The following is a 22,342-nucleotide window of genomic DNA, read 5'->3' as shown; positions in this document are numbered from 1 at the left end:
CCCTGGGGGTGTTGAAAATGACGCAACTTCTCGGTGAATTAAAGCTTTCTATGAGACAGAGCAGGAAGATCCAGCTGCAGTAAAATCCTAAAACGCGCAGAGTTTAACTAGCTGGTAGCATAACTCGAAATGGGCAGTATGGAGGGGATGGGCTGGCTGGCTGGGGGCAGGGGGGTGCAATGAGCTCATATTCAGCTGTCATCGAGCTTTGACTGCTTCCGATGGGAATCAAATTGAAGAAGTCAAAAGGGCCACTGGACAATTTAAAACCAGGTGAATGAAAATTCCCAGAGATATACAAGATTATCTTCTTCATAAAGAGCCATTTCCAAAGGGGCGCTCGGACAACATGTAACATAACCTTCAAAGTCAAAAAGGTTTGTTGCATTAGTTCTGCTTAGCTAACCATGAATACTAATTGCAGGAAGAATTAACGGCATCCAATACCCTAGGGCAGGGGCTCACCAAAGTTATGGGGAGAGAACAAACAATGGGGAACGGGGAGGATGATTGGAACACACTCCTATTCAAAAATAACATGTGCTTTAACGAACCCCTACATTGAAACAAAGTCAGCATCCGCCTTCAGCCTCCCTTCTCCTCAAAAGAAGAGAAGAAAGGAGAGATTCAATCCCGGGAATTGTGTGTGCGTGCGTGTGTGTGTGTGTGTGTGTGTGTGTGTGTGTGTGTGTTGTGTATGCGGTTGCGCGTCTACCTTTGGGCCTCTGTTTTTCTCTCTCTGTGTCTCTCTCTGTGTCCCTGTCTCTCTTTTTTCCCCTCTCTCTCTTTCTCCCTTCCTCCTTCCCTCCCTCCTCTTCCTCTCTCTCTTTCTCTCTCCTTTCCTCCTTCCTTCCTTCTCTCCCTTCCTCTCTCCTTCCTCCCTCTTTTTTCCCTCCCTCCCTCTTTTCTTCCCTCCCTCCTTTTCTCTCTCCCTCTCTTTCTCTCTCTCCCCCTTCCCAGCACCTCCCCACTTCTACCCCCTGGTTTTTCTTTCCTCTATTTTATTCATTGAAGCTTCTCCATAGTTGAGGTCATAAGTAATGGTGAGTAAAAGACCACTAGAATCAACACCTGGGAAATGTTCTGGGCTTTATAATGTATTCTGCCCCCACCATGCCTCAACTCTCAATCAATTATCAAGTTTTGTCCATTGACCCAGGATAGTACCTCTTAGGTCCCTTTGTCTTTTACCACTGCCATTCTACTAAAGCCTTCATTAACGCCCCCTGTGGACAAATGGACAAACGCTTCAGGCTCCTAAGTCCCTCACTCAACTCTGACCCCTCTCCCATTTATAGATCTATTTTGTGTATCTGTGTGTCTGAGTGTGTTTATAAATACGCACACATAGCTCCTTATTGCCTCCAAAGTTCTAACTCCCTTGACTGACATTTTTAAAAAATCAACAAATTTGCATTCTCTGCACTGATATTCCCAGACTGATCGTGATCATCTTTTCCTCTATCTCATCCTGCTATCACTTTCATACATGCCATTCCTCTAATCAAAAACATATTCTCATCACATCTTTGCTTACTGAAATCCTCTTCAAGGCCTAGGCCAGACAGTACCTCTTGCGTGAAACTTTGCCTGATCTTCTTAGATAAAAATACTTTCTTTCTCTTTGCATTTTCATGGAGTCTATCAGAATCAAGTCTCCCTGTGAACCTTTCCTACTCCTGCCCCATTGCGCCATATATTGTAGGTAGATACTTATCTCTGTCCATCTTGTATCTACCACTACCACAACCCCCACCCTATTATAAAATACTTTCATGGAGGAACTAGTAGTTTTTCATCTATATCGGGCCAACAGTGAGCATAATACTTTACAAATATAGGCATTCTATAAATATTTGCTGAATTTAATTGTATTCAATCCAAGTAGTCTTGTTTTCCTGAATTCTGTCCCCTGAATAGGTAGGACTTTATTTCTGGCTCCTATCGCTTTGTCTGTTTTTGTTAATTTTTCATCTTTTAAGAAGCCTAACTCAAATACTGCCTGCCTTCTAACCTTATATAGTACTTTAATTTGAAACTCTCTAGACCCTGGAAGTCATTTAACGCTGTTTACCTCAGTTTCCCCATCTGTAAAAAATGAGCTGGAGAAGGAAATGGCAAACCATTCCATTATCTTTGCCAAGAAAACCCCAATGGGGTCATAAAAACATGACTAATAAATGACTCAACAACAACAACTACTGAAGGCAGGGACTATATTTTATTTAACCTCTAGATCTCTCTCAGAACCTAGCATATGTTTTATAATTATTTGTTAGACACAAATTAAGTGACAGTAAATAGGGTACTGGAGCTGGAGTCAGGAAAACCTGAGTTCAAATCTTTCCTCACATATTTCCCAACTATAAGGCCCAGGACAATTCACTTGACTTATCTCAACCCCAATTTCCTCATCTGTAAAATGGGGGTAATAATAATATCTACCTTCCCAGGGTTGTTGTGAGGGTGAAACACTATTTGTGAAGCATTTTAAAGTACTATGTAAATGCTATTAGTCATGTTATTTCAGCTTTATAATGGGTTCTTGTAGGGAAGAAGAGGATAAGGAACCTATAATGAACTGTTGGTACAAATGAAGCAAAACATTTCATTTGAAATAGGTACTGGCTCACTTAAAGAGCCTGACTATACAATTAAAGTTTGCAAACTTTAATACTTGGTGACTTTAATACAATTGTAAACATCAAGCAGGGAAGTAAAGAAATTTAAGGGGGGGGGAATAAGAGAAAAATCACCTATTAAGCACCTACTATGTGTCATGCACTGCGCTAAGTGCTTTAGAAATATTTATTTCTATTTTTTATTTTATTTTCTTTCTTATTTAATCTTTATAACCATTCTGGGGATAAGTACTATTACATTTTACATTTTACAGTTGAAGAAACTGAGGCAGATATTAACTGACTTGCTCAAAGTCACCAAGCTAGCAAGTATCTGAGGTCTGAATTGAACTCAAGTCTTCCTTAGTTAAGACCCTGTGTACTATCCACTAATACCAAGATAACTCTAACAAACTAATTTTTTTTCCATCATTCACCATGGAAATGCCACATTTTGGCATTATAAAAGTCAAAGATGGAAGAGTATTGGACTAAATCATGTTTACACAGAGGAAGTCTTTAACAGGGCACAATTTTAAATGTATCTTGAGGTATATTAAGAAAGAATAACAATTTTTAGAAAAAAAAATCTATGTATACTATTACAACCAAAAGACTACTGACATTACATAAAAACTTATCAATATTTATCTGTCATCCCCTTTTCTACAAAGTTTTTATAAGAATAATCTCTACACACATTAAGGGCAGCCTTGAAGGTAACAGGAAGGTATTCACAAAAGCTCTTCTAACGAAAATCATACTTTTTATAGTCACAGATAAACATAGAAAATATGCTACATGTTACGATAGCTATTTAAATGGAGGAAGGAAGAAATTCACTTCCCTGTACCATACCAATTCTAGTAAACATGTAAAAATACACAAAGCCAAAAAATGATCAAACAATCCGATGATCCATGAAAATAGTTTCTTCTACCTATTATGCAAAAAGTCAGTCATTGATCCTTAGAATAGGAAAGTCCCCACTACAACCATCACTCCTCCCTAAGCAGAGTTATTGCAATATAAGCAAATAAGGCAGCTTACTCAACTGGAGAGGGATGGGGCAGGAAAACATAATTTTCAAAGCTCTGGGTCCAGAGGCAGTGAGAATTCAGGACAATGCTGGAAAGACTGGGGCAGGGAAAGAGAAGGGGGAGGTTGGAATGCCTCTGCAGAGACTTTAGAAGCAATTGGGAATCACAGCGAACAATGAACAGTACATGTGTAGCAATGATTCTAGGAAAAGTCATGACTCTGAAGTCATTAGCACTGGGTCTTTTCTTCCTGAGATATCGTTGAAAGCCCTGGAGATTCAGTGCGCTGAACCTCAAAGGTAAGGGTGCTTAACCCCAGGAGGTGGAGGTCAGTGCAGTGACCCAGGTGACTCCAGGGTAAGACCAAACAAGACAGACTACACCCTAACCCAAAACACAATAGGATGTAGAACCTAGCCTTGGTACAAAGCCCAAATTCAGGAATTAAGGCTGGAGAGATAAGGAAATCAAAATACATATCAACCTCTATAAAGAATTATTGTAGTTCCAAAAAGGCCCAAAAATGCAACCTGGGAGAGAATAAATACATAAACACTGCAAGCAGAGACTCAAAGAAATAAGAGGATTTTCCACAAAGATTATATTAATATTAGAAGAATTGAAATAAGAAATTAAAAAAAAAAAAAGATAAAAGCTCTGGGGGGAAAGAATTAAAAACATTATAAATACCCGAAGAGATAAAGTAGTAAATTAATAAAAGAAACACATTTCCTGAAATTATAATAAACCAAATAGAAGTCTATAATTCCACAAGACAATTCCACAAGAAATAATTTAAAAATCAAAGCATTGAAAAAGTAAAAGAGAATATATTTGTTATTAAAAATTGATTTGATGAACAGATGTAGTTTAAGAATATTGAACTCTCTGAATACCAGTTTTAAGAAGTTCCTAAACCCTATATTTCAAGAATTTATAAATGAAAATTATCCAGAACTTTGAGAAGAGCACTAATTGAAGCCAGAAAAAAAAATAATAATAATGAATCATCTCCTAAAGTACCCTAAATTACTCACTGATTTGTTAATTAATTTTTAATTGAATAGAGTTAAAAGGTTTTATTCCTAAAATTTTCCCCCTAAAATGTGTGATCAGTGCATATAATAAAATCACACAAAATTCTTTGAAAGATGAAACAACAAAGACAACTTGCTTCAATGACCCTCCAAATATTATAAAGCAAGAGATAAAATAAGGCTTCACACAAAATCTGCCAAAGGTGGTTGTCATGGGTGGTATCTATCACAGAGTCCAAATAGAAAAGGGATTTCCTGTAGAGGACACCTTTTCTTTTCTTTTTTCTTTTTCTTTTCTTTTCTTTTTTTTTTTTTTTTTTAAATACTAAGGTCCAGAATTGAAATCTACAGAATACTTCTCAGAATAATGTTTTTAAATGCTTAATATTATCAAGGAAACTACTTATAATGAAATAGCATTATCAAAATTGTTTTTAAAATGAAATTTTAAAATAAATTCACAGACCTGAAATTAAGAAAACCTTCTTATGGTAACATTTTCCAGAAGTTCCTGACTATGGATGGCATTGCATTGATTTCACTAACACCAAGAACAATACAAAGCCTCTTAAAGAGATCCATAAAAAGAATTTAACTTAGCCAAGTGAACTATGTTAAACACTTAAATGGACAGTCTGTTGCATACATCTTATATGAATACAGCACATGGATGAGTAAATGATTCTATTTGAGGGAAGAAAGCTTGATCACATGTGGGAAAGTGCATATTCCTTTTAATGATATCAAACTTCTTAAAATAAAATTCTATCTTTTTAACATCAATTTTTTTTCACTGATGTTATAAGGCTTGGAAGCATGGCATATTGCAATTTCTGAGTAATTAAGTTTGCATCTCATTCAAAAGACAAGAAGAGAGATATGTGATGGGACCGAATTGACAATATTATCTGAGAAACATACCATCAGAAAAGAAGGTAGACTGGTCATGTAACAAAAGATTCCAATCAAATAATGAAAAAGATTCCTTTACAGTGATGAATAGATGGATGGAAGGAAGGAAGGAAGGAAGGAAGGAAGGAAGGAAGGAAGGAAGGAAGGAAGGAAGGAAGGAAGGAAGGAAGGAAGGAAGGAAGGAAGGAAGGAAGGGAGGGAGGGAGGGAGGGAGGAAGGAAGAAAGGAAGGGAGGGAGGGAGGGAGGGAGGAAGGGAGGAAGGGAGGGAGGGAGGGAGGGAGGAAGGAAGGGAGGGAGGGAGGGAGGGAGGAAGGGAGGAAGGGAGGGAGGGAGGAAGGAAGGAAGGAAGGAAGGAAGGAAGGAAGGAAGGAAGGAAGGAAGGAAGGAAGGAAGGAAGGAAGGAAGGAAGGAAGGAAGGAAGGAAGGAAGGAAGGAAGGAAGGAAGGAAGGAAGGAAGAAAGGGAGGAAGGGAGGGAGGGAGGGAGGGAGGAAGGAAGGAAGGAAGGAAGGAAGGAAGGAAGGAAGGAAGGAAGGAAGGAAGGAAGGAAGGAAGGAAGGAAGGAAGGAAGGGAGGAAGGGAGGAAGGGAGGGAGGGAGGAAGGGAGGGAGGGAGGGAGGGAGGGAGGGAGGGAGGAAAGGAGGGAGGGAGGGAGGGAGGAAAGGAGGGAGAGAGAAAAAAAAAACTTTTCTGATACTAATCCCCCAATTCTCAGATCTAGTTAACTTGGCCTTACATCTTCCTAGTTTCTATTTTCTGAACCCTCCTTTTGAAAGAATAATCTTCAGCTATCCTGCTCTATCATTAACATCCTGCCTGCATCTCTTCTCATGAGCTTTCCATTTTTTATGTTCACAGAAATTTGTATCTCACCATTAAATATATCTAACAGCATGCAGGTTTTTCCCTTCCTAATCAAAAAAATTGATAACTTACAATTTTCTTCTCATTTCAACCCTTTTTAGTTTTTAGGGCCACCCTCAGGGTGTGCAGGATCTTAAGCAAATATATGTTTTTAGCCCCAAGTCTACCAAAAAAAATATGATTTAAAGTGTATTACAAAATTCATGAGCCCAGATAAGGTGTATTGATTTATCAATTTAGGATAATTAGCTTACAGCATTCACTTTTTCATAAGTACTATGATTTTAAAAACAAACTGTTGTAATCCATGCAACCACTCTAGCTACAAGTCATATGAAAAGTGTGGGATCACTAGCAGTTAGAGAGTGAATCTTTGCTCCCTCACCTTCATGGCAATTCACAATATTCAGATATTCCAAGAAAATGGTTTATACTAAGACAACCTACCTTACTGCTACAATATACTGCCCACAGCCCCTCAAAACACCAAAAATATTCATAGCTTTTTCGGAGTGTTTTAAACACCATTTTATGGATGATACTTAAAACTCAGAAAATATCAACTGTCCATTATCACTCCCCAATAATACATTCCAAACCCTTTTGACAACATGTCAAAGAATAAAACATGATCTAGTATCATAGTGCCAAATTTTCTCCCTTTCTCTCTCCCCAACCCTCCTCATTGAGAAAGAAATTTAATATGTTATACATATGCAGTCTTATAAAACATTTCTATACAAGTCATGTTGTAAAAGAAAAGTCTGAAAAATTTTAAAACTCAAGAAAAATAAACAAAGTATGCTTCAATCTGTATTCAAACACCTTTGGGGCAGTAGAGAGCATTTTTCATCATAAGCCCTTCAGAGCTGTCTTGGATCATTGTATTGCTGAGAATTGTCCTGTCATTCATAATTGATCATCTTAAAATATTATTGCTACTTTCTACACAGTACATTTCACTTTGCATCAGCTCATGGTAAGCTTTTCCAGGTTTTTCTGAGTTTCTTGCTCATTCCTTATAGCACAACAGTATTCCATCATAATTACATACTACAGTTTATTTAGTCATTCTGCAATTAATTAGTATCCCCTCAATTTCCAATTCTTTGTCCCCAGAAGATTGCTGCTACATTTTTGTACAAATAGATCCTTTTCTTATTAGTTTTTTAAAACTCTTTAGGATATTTTTCTCAGATTGTCTCAGGGACTACAGATGGCTAAGCAGAGAAAGGCAGGCCTTCAAAAATAAACAGAGAAGCAAAAAGAAGCCAATGTTCTGCTCAATTCCATTAAATAAATGTTGACAAATATTGAAGGTGTGGGAGATGCGGAAGTAAAAGTTTCAGGGTTTGTCCTCAGAGTTTACACTCACACAAATAAGGTGAATATAATATGGAGGGGGATGAGGGAAAGGCAGCCTGCTTCCCCCAAACTGCCATGGTTCCTATTACCTCCAGGATGAAGTATTAATTCTCTGCTTGGCATTCCTTCCTAACATTTTAATTTTCTTACACATAGCTCATCTTCTATCACTCTGAGGTCCCAATGACTTGTTCTTCACACCTGATGCTCTATGTTCCATTAAACTGACTCTCCCATGCCTGGAGAACTCACCTTCCTCACTTCTGCTTCTTAGAATATCTGGCTTCTTTCAAGATTCTGCCCAACAGTCTATATACTGTCCCTCCCTCCACCCCACCAATTGTTAATGCCTTCTCCTCTAAAGTTACTTTATATAGTATCTACTTTGTATGTGTGTTTTATAAATCTATACACACATGCCCAGGGTATGTTAGAAACAGGTCTGGAACCTAGGTATGGCAGACTCTGAAACCAACTCTTTTCGTTATGCCAAGCTAACTCCTATCCTAATAAAATGGTTATTATTTCTGGAGGAGAGAAGTCTAGAAAAAGTTCTTAGCAGCTATGTGATCACTCAACCCTTGTGTGTCTGATAATGCCTTAGGATTTGCCTGCTAAGTCCTATGTGGATTGAGATATTGATGAACTCAGTAGATCTTTCCTATTTTCACGTGGATTTCTAACTCTTTCTGGGGGCCCCAAATTTCTACAAATTAAAATTATAACCTACAATTGTGAACTTATAGCAGACTGAACACTCTTCTCAATTCTATAACGTCTTCAATAAAGTGTTGTTCCCAAACCATCAACTATTCAACTATTATTATTTTTTAAAATCATGCAAACAATCCAAAGAAGATTTTATTAAGTGTCTGCTTTGTGCAAATTACTGTGTTAAATGACACAAATAATTACCAAGACACAAGATAAAACAGCCTTTGTCCACAAGGAATGAACATATGATTAAGGAAATTTAACCTGTAAATCCAGGAGTACACAGTTTGAAAATGGAGCAAACACTAACAAGTAACTAACAAGTAAAAGGATTAGGAAATATTTCTCCTAAGAAAATGCACATGAGCTGAGGGTTGAAAGAAGCTCAGGATTTGTAGAGACAGAAAAAGAGGATGAAATGCATTCCAAGCATAGTGGGAGGGAGAGAGGAAATGGGGAGAGTAACAGATAACTCCAGGCTGGAAAACCTGGGATAATAGATGAAGACTGGTGTTCTCAACTAACAGACTAATAGAGAAGGAAGTTATTAAGGGGGAGAGAGAAGTGGAGATAATGAGCTCTCTCTTGGAAATGCTGAGTTTGAAATGCATATGGAATATCTGTTTGGGTTGTTGCTCAGTCATTTCAGTCGTGTCCCACTCCATGACCCCGTTTGAGGTTTCTTGGTAAAGAAATACTGGAGCGATTTGTCATTTCCTTCTCCAGCCCATTTTATAGATGAGGAAACTGAGGCAAGGAGGGTCACATAATAAGTGTCTGGGGTCACATTTGAACTCAGGAACATGATTCTTCCTGAATCCAGGTGCAGCACTCTATGAACTGCACCACCTAGATGTTTGTGATGGCTGGTTAGAGATGTTCAATTAGCTGTTAGAGATAACAGGAAAAAAACAAACAAACAAAAAAACAAGCATTTACTAAATGCCTTCTATGTGCTAAACACAATGGCAAACGCATGACATTCTCTCATTTGATCTAAACACCAATAGGTAGGAGCTATTTTAGTCCTCATTTTGTATTTGTAAATTGAGGCAAACAGACCCTAATCCATAGTGGTCACATAAGTGGTGAGCATCTGAGGCAGGATTTGAACTTAGGTCCTCCTGACTCCAGGTCTGCTGGAGTATATCTACTATCCAATAATATTGCCTTGTTATGATTATTCTATTATCATCCTTAAGAGAAAATGAACTTGAACACTGTTGAATAGTTTTCTTCATCTCACCCTTATCCTCTGCCTGTGGTTCATGAATCTGTGTGCTAAAGGGTTTTGGACTGGCATTTATATGATTGCTCCTAATGACAGATCAATTAGTGAGATATCACACCAGTCAAAGATCCAATTAGGCCCTAACTGTTGACTTAATAGAAAGTCACTTTGGACAAAGAAGGATAGGTAGTTGGAGGGGAAAACAGCAGTTTAGCATATGGAAGATGATAGGTTAGGTGATTCTCAGATTTTCATTTCATATGTCAGCCAGCTTCAACCGTAATTATTTTTCCATAAGGACTAAACTGACTTTAATCTTTTTGAGATTTGAGGGGAAAAGGCAGAGGGGGAAATAGTTCCTGCCACAAAGCAGCTTGCAGATTGTTCAAACCTGTTAGCTTTAAAGATTTTGAGAGGACAGATGTTTCTTAAATGAAAAGGAAAGTGTAATGATAAAAATAATTCCCTTCTTAAACTTCCCCTAAGAAATGCAAAATAAGACAACTCTGAGCTACCACTACATACCTCTCAGTTTGACCAAGATGACAGGAAAAGATAATGATGAATATTGGAGAGGATGTGGAAACTGAGACACTGATATATTGTTGATGGAGTTGTAAAACTGACCCAACCATTCTGGAGAGCAATATGGAACTATGCCCAAAGATCTATCAAACTGTGCACACCCTTTGATCCAACTGTGTCTCTGCTGGGCTTATATCCCAAAGAGATCATAAAGGAAGGAAAGGGAGCTGTATGTGCCAAAATGTTTGTGGCAGCCCTCTTTGTAGTGGCAAGAAACTGGAAACTGAGTGGATGCCCATCAATTGGAGAATGGCTGAATAAGTTACGGTACATGAGTACTATGGAATATTATTGTTCTATAAGAAATGACCAACAGGATAATTTCAGAGAAGCCTGGAGAGACTTAAATGAAGTGATGTTAAGCTAAGTGAGTAGAACCAGGAGAACTTTTGACACAGCAACAGCAAGGTTATTCTGATGGACATGACTCTTTTCAACAATGCTACTCTTTTCAACAATGCGATGATTCAGACCAGTTCCAATGGTCTTGTGATGAAGAGTTAAAGCCATTTCTTCCTCTAGCCCCTTTTTGTTTTTCTTTATACAAAGGATTTGTCCTGGAAAACAAATGGGTTGGATTTTTTTTTAATCTTCTTATGTCATCAATCACAATGTATTCCAGAACAATGCTCTGAGAGGCAAAGTGGTGTAGTAGAAAGAGTAGTGAACATGGAGTACAAAGATCTAGGTTTAAGTCCTACCTCAATACTAGCAAGCCAGGTGGTCTTGAATAAATCACTGCACCAGAGATGGGCTGGTTAATGTTTAACAACCAGTCTTAAAGGGAGAAGATGTAATAGGATACATTATAAATTTTAATTTGCATTATCAGTATTTTCTCCATCATTTTCTAAATCAACAAAATAAGAAATCAAACCCTAATTTGAAGTCTTTGCCAATTTCCAGGATATATCTACTCACACTGAAAATTTAATGATCAGCTCTCTTAAGCCAATTTACACTGACCCTAGACATCACTGACTTTACTTCTCTGAGGCTCAATTTCACTATCTTTAGAATAGGGATATGAATAATACTTTCACAATGTGTTTCACAGTGTTGTTGACAATCCGATGAGCTCTCCTGTGTAGATTGCTCTCTAAGTCATTTTGTGAAGATAAATCATTGCAATCTATCATATCCATCTCAAAGAGCTACCCATACCTCACTTTTTCTCCTTCAACAGACTTTTTCTCATGCTACTTCTTGGATTACCTGGATTGTCCTAGGTTTTCCCCAGTCACATTTCCAAATCCTAACAACTTCAAGATCCAGTCAAACATTACCCAAAAATTATTGACTGATTTTTATCATTCCAATAAAAAAGTCACTAATATAGATAACTATGATATAAATACCCTAAGGAACTGCCCAAAGTTACGTAGCTAGTTAATGGAAGAATGGGATCTTCTGGCTCTCCTAATTACTGGTTAATGCTGCCCTCATCCATAGCTATGGATTACCTAGTCTAAAGGCCTTGGCTTCAGACATAGAATGAAAAATACTAGAATAGAAGCTAGTAATCAAATTTTACTTTATTCTGTGCTCACAAAACTCAGCTCTAACCTGAGGTAGCTCTTTGACATAACCACATCCATTATCATAAAATGCAAATTATTTCACTTCCCTTATGTGGGCTCCATTTCTTCATCTATAAAGTGAAGACCTCTAGTTCTGAATCTGTTCAGCTAGGATCTTTTGAAGTCTCTGGCCAAGTCTTACTAGTATGGATAAGTGTTAGGATTCTTACAAGGTGCTAAGTCACTGGAATGGATATAATTATCTAATTTAGCATGATACTTAACAATTCTCTAGTTCAGTAATGTACTTACTAGAATTCCAGGAGATTCACACCTGTAAGAGAGCATACTTTTAAGGAGCTCCCACAAGCCCAGAGAGTACCCACAAGCCCACTCTTGGAGGTAGAGTCTGATTCATTCCCACGTCTACCTTCCAGCTGGCTGGAGACATTGGGAAGAGGAGAACTGAAGCTGGCTGTGGACACTCAGATAAGAGCTCATAGGGGAACCTAGGAGAGAGATAGGCCTCTATTAAAGCCCCAGGAAAAGATTCAAGACTTTGAAGGACACAATAAAAGTTCCAGACTTTAACTCCTGGCTGCATTTTGGGATTATTGAACTGAACTGAAGCCAAGGCTGCCTCCAGAAGCTCCCCAAGAAACCTGCTCCCAGAGAACAATTGCAATTTAGAGAAGAAGAGAACATTACAGATAAGGAAAGGAAGATGTGGAATTAGAAAAAAGAGATTCAGTTTCAGAGGGCCATGAGCCATGAGCATTTTTCTGTTAGCTAAGGTAGCATTAAAATTACAAAGAAATTCAAGTAATATTAATTACAATAATATATTCAAATCATGCTTTATCTTTGGGGAAAAGCTTTTCTTACAGCAATCTTATGACAACAACAATGCAAGTGTTATTATTCATTGCAAATGAAGAAATAAATGGAGTGAGGTCCAACATTCTTTGACCAGATTACACAGCTAGTAATATGCTGAGATTGGAATGCAGCTCTCCTGATTCTGAGTCCAGTAATGGTTCCTTGAATAGTGCTCAGTCTTTCTCCCTTTTGAATTCAGTAGAATGCAAGCTCTTTGAAGGGAACTTTTTTTATCCCTGTAGTCCTATTTCCTCATACTATTCCTTATGCATAGGAAGAACTTAATGCTTATTGAAGGAATTTGAACTAAACTCCTATAGCATTTACTTTTTGAACCACTCATTAATGTATAACAAGTGTACTTATTATCTTGAATTATCATTTTCATATGTTTATATCTTGTCTTCACCAAAAAATGAGTATAAACTCCTTGAGAATGATGACTATGACTTGGACTTTTCTGTGTCTCCCATAATAAATGCCAAGTACATGCTTCATACATAGTACTGTTTGACTTAAAGCAAGTGATATGTCTGCATGTAGATGGCATAGTGTATAGAGAACTGAATCTAGAATTAAAAAGGCCTGAATTAAAATCCAGTAAATCTCAGAAAATTTCCAAGTTATGTTGATGTAAACTGTGTCCCCCTGATCTTTGGTGGGGGGGGGGGGGAAGAGGAGGGGTGAGGGGTGGATCTGGATTAGAGAAATCCTAAAATTTCACCCCCTCTTGACCTCTCCTGTTCCTAGAAGAAACTCCCATAGCCATCTCCACCTACAAATCAGTTGGAGATCTTGGTCTGGGGCATAATCACCACCCTTTATTGAACTGAAAATTAGTCCCTCAGGTTCATCTGGAGATTGCTCCCTAGCTTCGGGCCATAAAAACTCAATATAATCAAAGGCTGAACCCCAAACCTTTGCTAAAAACCCTAACAGGATTTGGTGCTTTGGGAAGTTGTTTCTTCTCAATGTAAACCTATCTTTGCTTAAAAACCTACCTTTGCTAATTCCTTTGGAACTAGGCCTCTGGGAAGCTATTTCTTAGTGTAATAATCCATTTTTTGCCACAAGCCTCACTTGCATTTAGGATTGCAAATTCTTTCTCAAGAACTTGTTGCCCCAGTCTGGGGATCTCTCACCCTCATTTCTCAAACCTCAACAACATGACCAACAAGATGAACTAGCCATTCTCTCTGATCCTCACAATCTTTTAAACTTCAAAACAGAAATTATCCACCAAAGACAAAGCAATTTCAGTTGTTTCCATGATCTGGAACACCCAAGACCTAAAAGGAGGTTAAAAAACAACAACAACTAATGAACTGTCTACTATTCTAAGTTCACACGGCAATTATCCAGCATGATACCAGCAGAAAAGATGGCCTAACTTATCCAAGACCCAACCCCAAGGCTTGCAAAAAATCTGACACCATTTCACACAGTCTTCCCCTTACTTCTTTTCAGTGCTATGAAGTTCTATGCCTGTCTATCAATTAGGGAATGACTCATATTTTTATAGATTTGACAAAGTTCTAATTACTATTTAGAATTTCCCTCCATCTTTTTCCCCCCTAAATCTCTTTTTACTTTATCTGATTACCTTATCTTTTTCTCTTATCCTCTTATTCCTTATTTTACTTACCCCCCTAAAATTCTCTCTCTTATCTTTTCCCCCCACCCTTCTAATCTAATTCTGTTTACCCTTTTTACCCTCCTCCACTTTATCCTCCAATTTTCCTTACCTCTCTAGAAGTTCAGATTTATAAAACTTTTCAGATGTATTCTTTGTTTCTTCTTCAATGAAGATGAAAATAAGGTTCCAGAATTACCAGCCCTCCACTTCCATTCATTTCCTTTGTATTAGTTCTGTTTTTTTGTTTGTTTGTGTTTGTTTTTTTGCTGAGGCAGTTGGGGTTAAGTGACTTGCCCAGGATGACATAGCTAGTAATTGTCTGAGGCTAGATTTGAACTTAGGTCTTTCTAACTCTGGATCCAGTACTCTATTCACTATACCACCTAACTGATCTATGAATAAATCAATAAAACTAAAGAAAAAATCCAATACTTGAATATTCAGAGAATATTCACACTGTGAAGTGGGAGCAAAATACAACCATAACACACTATTTCTGAGTAGTTTAAAGAAGAATGATAATTATGAGAGCAGAATTTATTTCCTACACATTAAAAATAATTGACAGAATAGAAAAACTAGAATTTGCAATGACAAATCTCCCCAAAGAAAGAATGCATGATTAGGAATGCAAATACATAGAAGTGAAGGACAATATAGAAGAAAGAGAAGTAAAACAAAACAAAACAATAATCAAAAGAAAATGTGCTCTCTAGCCAAATAAAACATACTGAAATTAAAGAAAACATGTGTAGATAAACTGAAGATAGATACCTCAGAATTAAGAGGGGAAAAAAAGCCTACACACTATGATGCAGTAAATAATATACAAAAATTGCCCAGAACTTCTGAACACAAAAAAGGAAATATCAAGTGAAAGAATCTTAATTCTACAGAAGAAAAGAACAGTAAGAAAAAAAGCACTCTAATACACATAACAAACATTTAAATTTAGCAATTCAATTCAGAAACAAGTTCCGAAAGCTAATACGAGAAAGACCTTCAAATACAAAGAAAAGAAAATTCAAATGATATATGACTATTCTGCACTCACCAGAAAACACAGGAAGAAATAGAAGTAATGTGATCAATAAAATTATAAAGTTCAAGATGTACCCTGCAAATCTGAACTTAGCTATAAATAAAAAAACATTCAATTATAAAGCGGTATTTGATATATTTTTAGAAAGAAAACCAGATCTAAAGAGATTCTTTGCTTCTTCAATATCCCAGACAATAGAAATGCAGGAAAGGTAAATAAATGTAGGACAGCAATAGCCACAGAAAAACCAACAAGAGACTTCTTTCTAAATGTACACAAGGAGAGAAATCAACTGAAAGGTAATTAGTAAAGGCATTGCAGGTAAAATCATTTGAGACCCTGCCTAGAAGAAAATAATTTTGTGCATGGAGGAGGGTAGAATATGTTCCAAAAGAGGAAGGTGCATGAAAGGTGAAAGAGTAGGGGTAAAGAGGAATGTGTGATATACCTGAGTCAAATCAAGTGCTAGCAATGAAGGAAAGGACCCTTGTTTGTAGTAACTTAGGAAGAGAAGACCCTGCAGGGGATAGGGTGAGAAAGAAGGGGGGAAGAGTGTCTGATTGGAGTGAAGAAGGCATTGCTTTGATGGTAGGAGGGGGTTCTGCCAATGAATTGGTGGAGAGATGTTCTGTGAAAGGAGATAAGGATCTTGTGGTCTGGGAAGATTTAGTACCTCAAAATCCTACCTTGACAAGAAGGGAAATTAGAACTCCTAGGAGTACTTGCATCTGGGAGAGTATGTAAGCATGGATTCAGGGAGGAAAAAAAAATTTTTATTAATTATTTAATTTTTATAAAAATTTTATGCATAGATAATTTTCCAGCATTGACAATTGCAAAACCTTTTGTTTCAACTTTTCCCCTCCTTCCCTCCACCCCTTCCCTCAGATGGCAGGTTGACCAATACATGTTAAATATGTTAAAGTATAAGTTAAATACAATATATGAATACATGTCCAAACAGTTATTTTGCTGTACAAAAAGAATCGGACTTTGAAACAGTGTACAATTAGCCTGTGAAATGCAGGCAGAAAAAAATAGAAGGATTGGGAATTCCATGTAGTGGTTCATAATCATCTCCCAGAGTTCTTTCGCTGGGTGTAGCTGGTTCAGTTCATTACTGCTCTATTGGAACTGATTTGGTTCATCGAATTGTTGGAGAAGGCCTTGTTCAGGGAGAAGATTTTGAGGCAAATTGGAAAAAAAGGAAACCAGAGGGAGGAATAGATCACTGGTGAGCAGCATGATCAGGTTCACTGTGTTGGGGAGAAGAAGGAGTAGACATCCTAATATAGGGCAGAAATTGGCATTGTTTTGGAAAGGAGAAATAATAGAAAAGGGAAATCCATAGAGCAAGCACTATAAGATAATGGCAGAAAACTACCTAAAGAGAAGAACCCAAAATATATATCTTGGCATTTTTAATTCTATGAGGAATGGAGAGAATAGAGAGAGACCAGATAATTATAAGAATCTTGTGCCAGAGAACATGGGTCTTAAGTGAACAAAAAGAGAGGACTGATCATGAAGAGAATGAAATCCTCTAGAAAGAGATGCAAAAATGAAATTATAAAAACTAATGAATAGAACTAGATGAAGGGGAGGGGGTGGAAATCTTCTTGACTAAGAGGGAAAAAAGAGGAAAAATTAAATACCCTGATAAAAACAAGAAAGCAAAAGGAATTAATAAGCAAATCCAAATAAATTTACTAGCTATGTGTGTCTGGGTAGCTCTCTTAACCATAATCTGACTCAGTTTCACCATCTATTAAATGAAGATAATAATATTAACACTTACCTCCAATAGTTGTTATAAGGATAAAATGAAATAATATTTATAAAGAGTTTTACAAACCTGAAAGGACTATATAAATGCTAGTTGGTGCTATTATTATAGCACTCATTCTCCTCAGATAAGGCTAAATCATATTCTCTTTCTCTTCTACTCCTGGTTCCAAAACTTCCTAAAATGAGAATGGGCCATTGATTGCCACTAAAAATGTGGTCATGAGATTTGGATGAATCATGCCATTACAGGACTATTCTATGTCAGAGGAAATTAGAAGAATGGTACCAGGAGCCAGATGTGTGCTGTCCATGGTAGTTCATGACCATAAACAGCAACAAATGACTAAACCTCTGAAACTCAGACTTAACCCAGAAAAAGTGGTGCTTATTCTAGTCCCAATAAAATGAAAGACAAAGTCAGAAGGAAGTGACTCAGCTCTATTTGGTTTAAAAACATTGAAGTAGTTCTCCTCAATTTGAAATGTCGGCTTTTAAGCAATGAGCAGATATTAATATCATCAGCAAGCCAATGGATATGACATTAGTTTATAGGTTCAAATTATGACTGGATTTTATTACTCATGGGAATTTGAAAAAATTACATCACCATCTCATTTATAAAGTAAGGGGTTATAGTAGATCTTTAAGGTCTAAAATTTTAAGATGCAATAGTGTAACAAAGATCAACTGTGAAAAGATTTAACTAATCTGATCAAAATGAGGATCCAAGACAATTCCAAAGGACCCATGCTGAAAAATGTTATCCACTTCCAGAGACAGAATTAATAAACTCAGTGTAAATCGAAACATACTTTTCTTCACTTTATTCTTCTTGGGTTTTGTGTGTTTTCTTTTTCAACATAGCTAACATGGAAATATGTTTTGAATGACTTTACTTGTATAATTGATATCAATAATGCTTGCCTCCTCAAGAGGTGGAGGAAAAGTGAAAGAGAGGGAGAAAAATTAGGACTTAATTTTTTTTTAATTAATGTAATTGAAAAATATTTGAAGAAGTAAATAAAATGAATTTAAAATTTTAAAGCATTTGATGATCTGATCAGTGGATCCTTGGACTGGTAGCCATGGATTTCTTTTCTACAACCAAGCTCCCTTCTCATCTATTTACACTGATGGTTGAAGGAGAAAGAAGTTAAAGCTAAGAATTCCAGTTAAGAGAATGTGGTAGTCTTGGGGACAGCTTGAGTGTATAGCAAGTAAATATATATTTTGATTAATTATTCCAGTGACATTTATAAGGTAGCTACTGTGCTCTAAATCCAGGGAGAAAGATTAAGAATACCTAGTGTCTTCCTTCCTAGAGTTGATAATCCAATAAAGAAGATAAGAAATGTTTGCAAATACCTTAGTGGAAGAGGGAACTATGTATTTCTAGGTGCATGAAAAGAAGCATTGGCTCTTTTTTCCAATGCAAACATAACCCCACTTTTGTTCAGGGATAATAAAATCTTTCTTTCTTTTAAGGCCTACAGAATATTCCTGAAATATTCTCTCTCATGCAATGCCAAAAATAATGAATTTAGAGTCAGAAGACCTGGGTTCATATCCCAGATTTGTCTCTTACTCAATGTGGGAAGTTGAACTAATCAATTGACATCTCTAAGTCTATTTTCTATATATGAAGTGGATTAAATGACCCAAAGGTCCTTTCTAATTTTACATATGTGATTCTATGATTTTTTTTTTAATTTTCCCATCCATTCCACTCATTAGAAATATACTGGAGTATTATACAAGAACTATTTCTTTTCTTGCATTTGCCTGGGCATGAGAAACTATTGGCCTCAGACTAAAATGGTATCTATTTTTTTCCCAGTCCAGAATATTGTGACTGCCAAAGATGCCAACTTCATTTTCATACACATTGCCCATTGCCTTATGCTCTGAGGCACTTCTTATCTTCAGAAATGTCAGTGAGTTTCTCTGAGAAAAACTAGGCTCAATAGCCTGACCCTCGCTAGAGTAAGATTATAGGCATATCTGTCACAGATGAAAATACTATATTTATGTCTCAGTGAAATACATTCATTGGTTTAAGTACCCAAAGTCCTCTGGGGAGTGCCACAAATCCACATAACGGTCCCAAGTACTCAGTTTTGTATTTGGGTCTCTGATTTAGCTGACAGATGTGTAACATCACAGACTATACAGCCAGACAAGTCCCTGGTGATGAAGGGATCAAAGGTATAAGTTATTTCATTTAAGGTAGTTTTTACTCAGGCTCACAAATTCTCCCTACAGATTCTGCCATCCTGGATACTAGTAATGATGATGACAATGATAACTGCTGGAAACATCAATGCTAATTGGGCATCTCATAGGAAGTGGAGATCAACTACAATATGTGACAATTCAAAAGGCAATATTTCTAGATACTTATTATGTCCATAGATTGTTTTAACCCAATAATAGCATACTGCTTAATCTGCTTGATTAATAAGGCCCACACATGTAGCATGAATTTAAATATGTCAGTTTTTAAAATAATTAAAATATAAATAATATGAGAACTTTGAATTGTCATGTCATCTTTCTTTTAATAGTTATGTTTGTCTCACATATTATTATATACTTTCACAAGAGAACAAAAATTATCCCTAATTTACTAATAGGGAAATTGAAGCCCAAACCTGCTAAATGAAATTGTTCTGTCATAATAATAAAGTTGTAATATGACCTTGACCAAAAATATTCCATAGCTAGTATTTCCTCCACACTGTTTCTTGAGAAAAAAAAATCTTAAATAAAATGAATGATACAGATTGTTTGGGTTTTATTTTTAACCTTGTCCACCTCTTTACAACATACAATCTTGAAGAATGGAAAAAAGTCATTTACAATAAACTGAGTTCAATGGAGATGTGTGGTTTTTCAAAAAGTAGAAAGAATATGATCACAGGATCATAGATTTAGATCCTGAAGAGGCCATCAAACTTAACTCCCTTATTTTTCTTATGAGGAAATGGAGGCTTACAGATGTTAAGTAACTTACTTAGCTGTGACACTCACAGCTCAATGAGTTTTGTACCCAGATTCTTGACTGCAAGTCCAGTGCCCTACGGTATTATATCACATTGTCTCAAAGGTATTAAGAGTATACTGTACTATATTGGTAAAATTCCATTGTAATTAATTGTATAGGGCACTCAAATTATTTCTTACAATTTGGCATTCTACTAAAATGCATGCTGTCCTAGAAGTCATATACCTACTAAGGCCTAGAGATGAGACAGAAACTAAGGCTTTAAAATTAGATATCAGTTCATTATTTTGTTTGTTTTTGCAAGACCTTTTTACCCTGGAAAATTACTTCAATTCTCTAATTCATATCTCAGGAGTATCCTCATCCTTGGAAGCCCTGCTTTGAGACTGGATGTCTTTTTCCAGAACTTCCATTTTAAAGGAGAGCATTCAGTTTAGCAATCTCTTCCTTTCTTTTTCTTTTTTTTCCCTTTTCCCTTCCCTTTCCTTCCCCCCTTCACCACCTTAGAGATGACTCCCATTAGACACAAATATGTCTGGCTACCTCTGTGTGTGTCTATGTTGGTGTATGTGTATGTAAAAACATTCTATGCATATTTCTACTTATCAGTTTTTTTCTCTGGATATATATAGCATCTTCCTTCATAGGTCCTTTGTACTTGATTTGGGTGTTTATAATAGTCAAAATTACTTAGTTCCTCTAAGTTGTTTTCAAAATAATATTGCTGTTACTGTATACATTTTCTTCATTCTGCTCATTTTGCTCTTCATTATTTTCTGCAAGTCTATCCATGTTTTTCTAAGATCATCAAGCTCATAATTTCTTTTTTCTTATTTAATATTTTGTCTTTTTCAAATTACATAAAACAATTTAAGCATTTTTTCAAATTTTGAGTCTCAAATTTTCTCTCCCCATCACACATCCTACAGACTTTTCATAGATCATTGTATTGCTGAGAATAGCTAAATTATTAATGATAGATCATTGTATAATATTCCCATTACTCTATACAAAGTTCTGATTCTGCTATTTCATTTCACATCAGTTCATGTTAAATCTTTGCATGTTTTTCTGAGTAGCCTACTCATCATTTCTTAAAAAACAACAGTATTCCATCAAAATAACATACAATTTCTTCAGCTATTCCCCATTTGATGGACATTCCTTTAATTTCCAATTCTTTGCCACCACTAAAAGAGCTGAAATTAATATTTTTGCATACATTGTTCCTTTTCCTTTTTTATTTTTTATCTCTTTGATCTAGTAGTGGCATTGTTTAATCATGTTTATATATATATATATATATATATATATATATATATATATATATATATATATATATATATATATATAACTTTTTTTATAGTTCTTTGGGCATAGTTCCAAATTGCTCTCCAGAATAGTCAAATCAGTATGCAATTTCACCAAACTGCTCTCCCTTCTATCAGCTTCCCCATCTTCTCTTATCACTTTCCCTCCCTACTTTTCTTTTGGTAAGGTAGAGTTCCACATGCTAATATGGACTACCTGCCAGCTAGGGGAGGGGGTGGGGAGAAGGAGGGGGAAATTTGGAACAAAAAGTTTTGCAAGGGTCAGTGTTGGAAAAATTACTCATGCAGATGCTTTGTAAGTAAAAAGTTTTAATAAAAAAGTTAAAAGAAGAGTTATCAGGGATAGGAAAGAAGAAATATACCCAAATACTACAACAAGAATTAGGAGTAAAATTTATTAGAAAAAAAAGTACAGAGAATAATCTTAGCTAAAGTTAAATTTTCAATTAAGAAAGAAGTCTACACTATATGTCAGCCATATAACATTATTTTAGATGCATGTTTACATATGGGTAAATGTGTTGTATGTACACATATATATATACATATATATATGTCTGAGTATATGTAGATATGTGTGTATGTTGTTCTTTATAAATGAGTGGGTCTTAGGTGTGAATGTATATGTATATGTATAATATGTATATCTGTATAAGATATATCTGTGCTTAATTATAGCCTGCTTGGGGAAAGTATGGTAGATGAAGGGGAAAAAATAAATAAAGTAAAAAAAAACTACACAACAGAAAAAAAGAATAACCTACAAGAAAACAA

The sequence above is a fragment of the Sminthopsis crassicaudata genome, chromosome 2, assembly GCF_048593235.1.
Source record: "Sminthopsis crassicaudata isolate SCR6 chromosome 2, ASM4859323v1, whole genome shotgun sequence".
Taxonomy (NCBI): Eukaryota; Metazoa; Chordata; class Mammalia; order Dasyuromorphia; family Dasyuridae; genus Sminthopsis; species Sminthopsis crassicaudata.
This window is presented reverse-complemented; position numbering follows the sequence as displayed.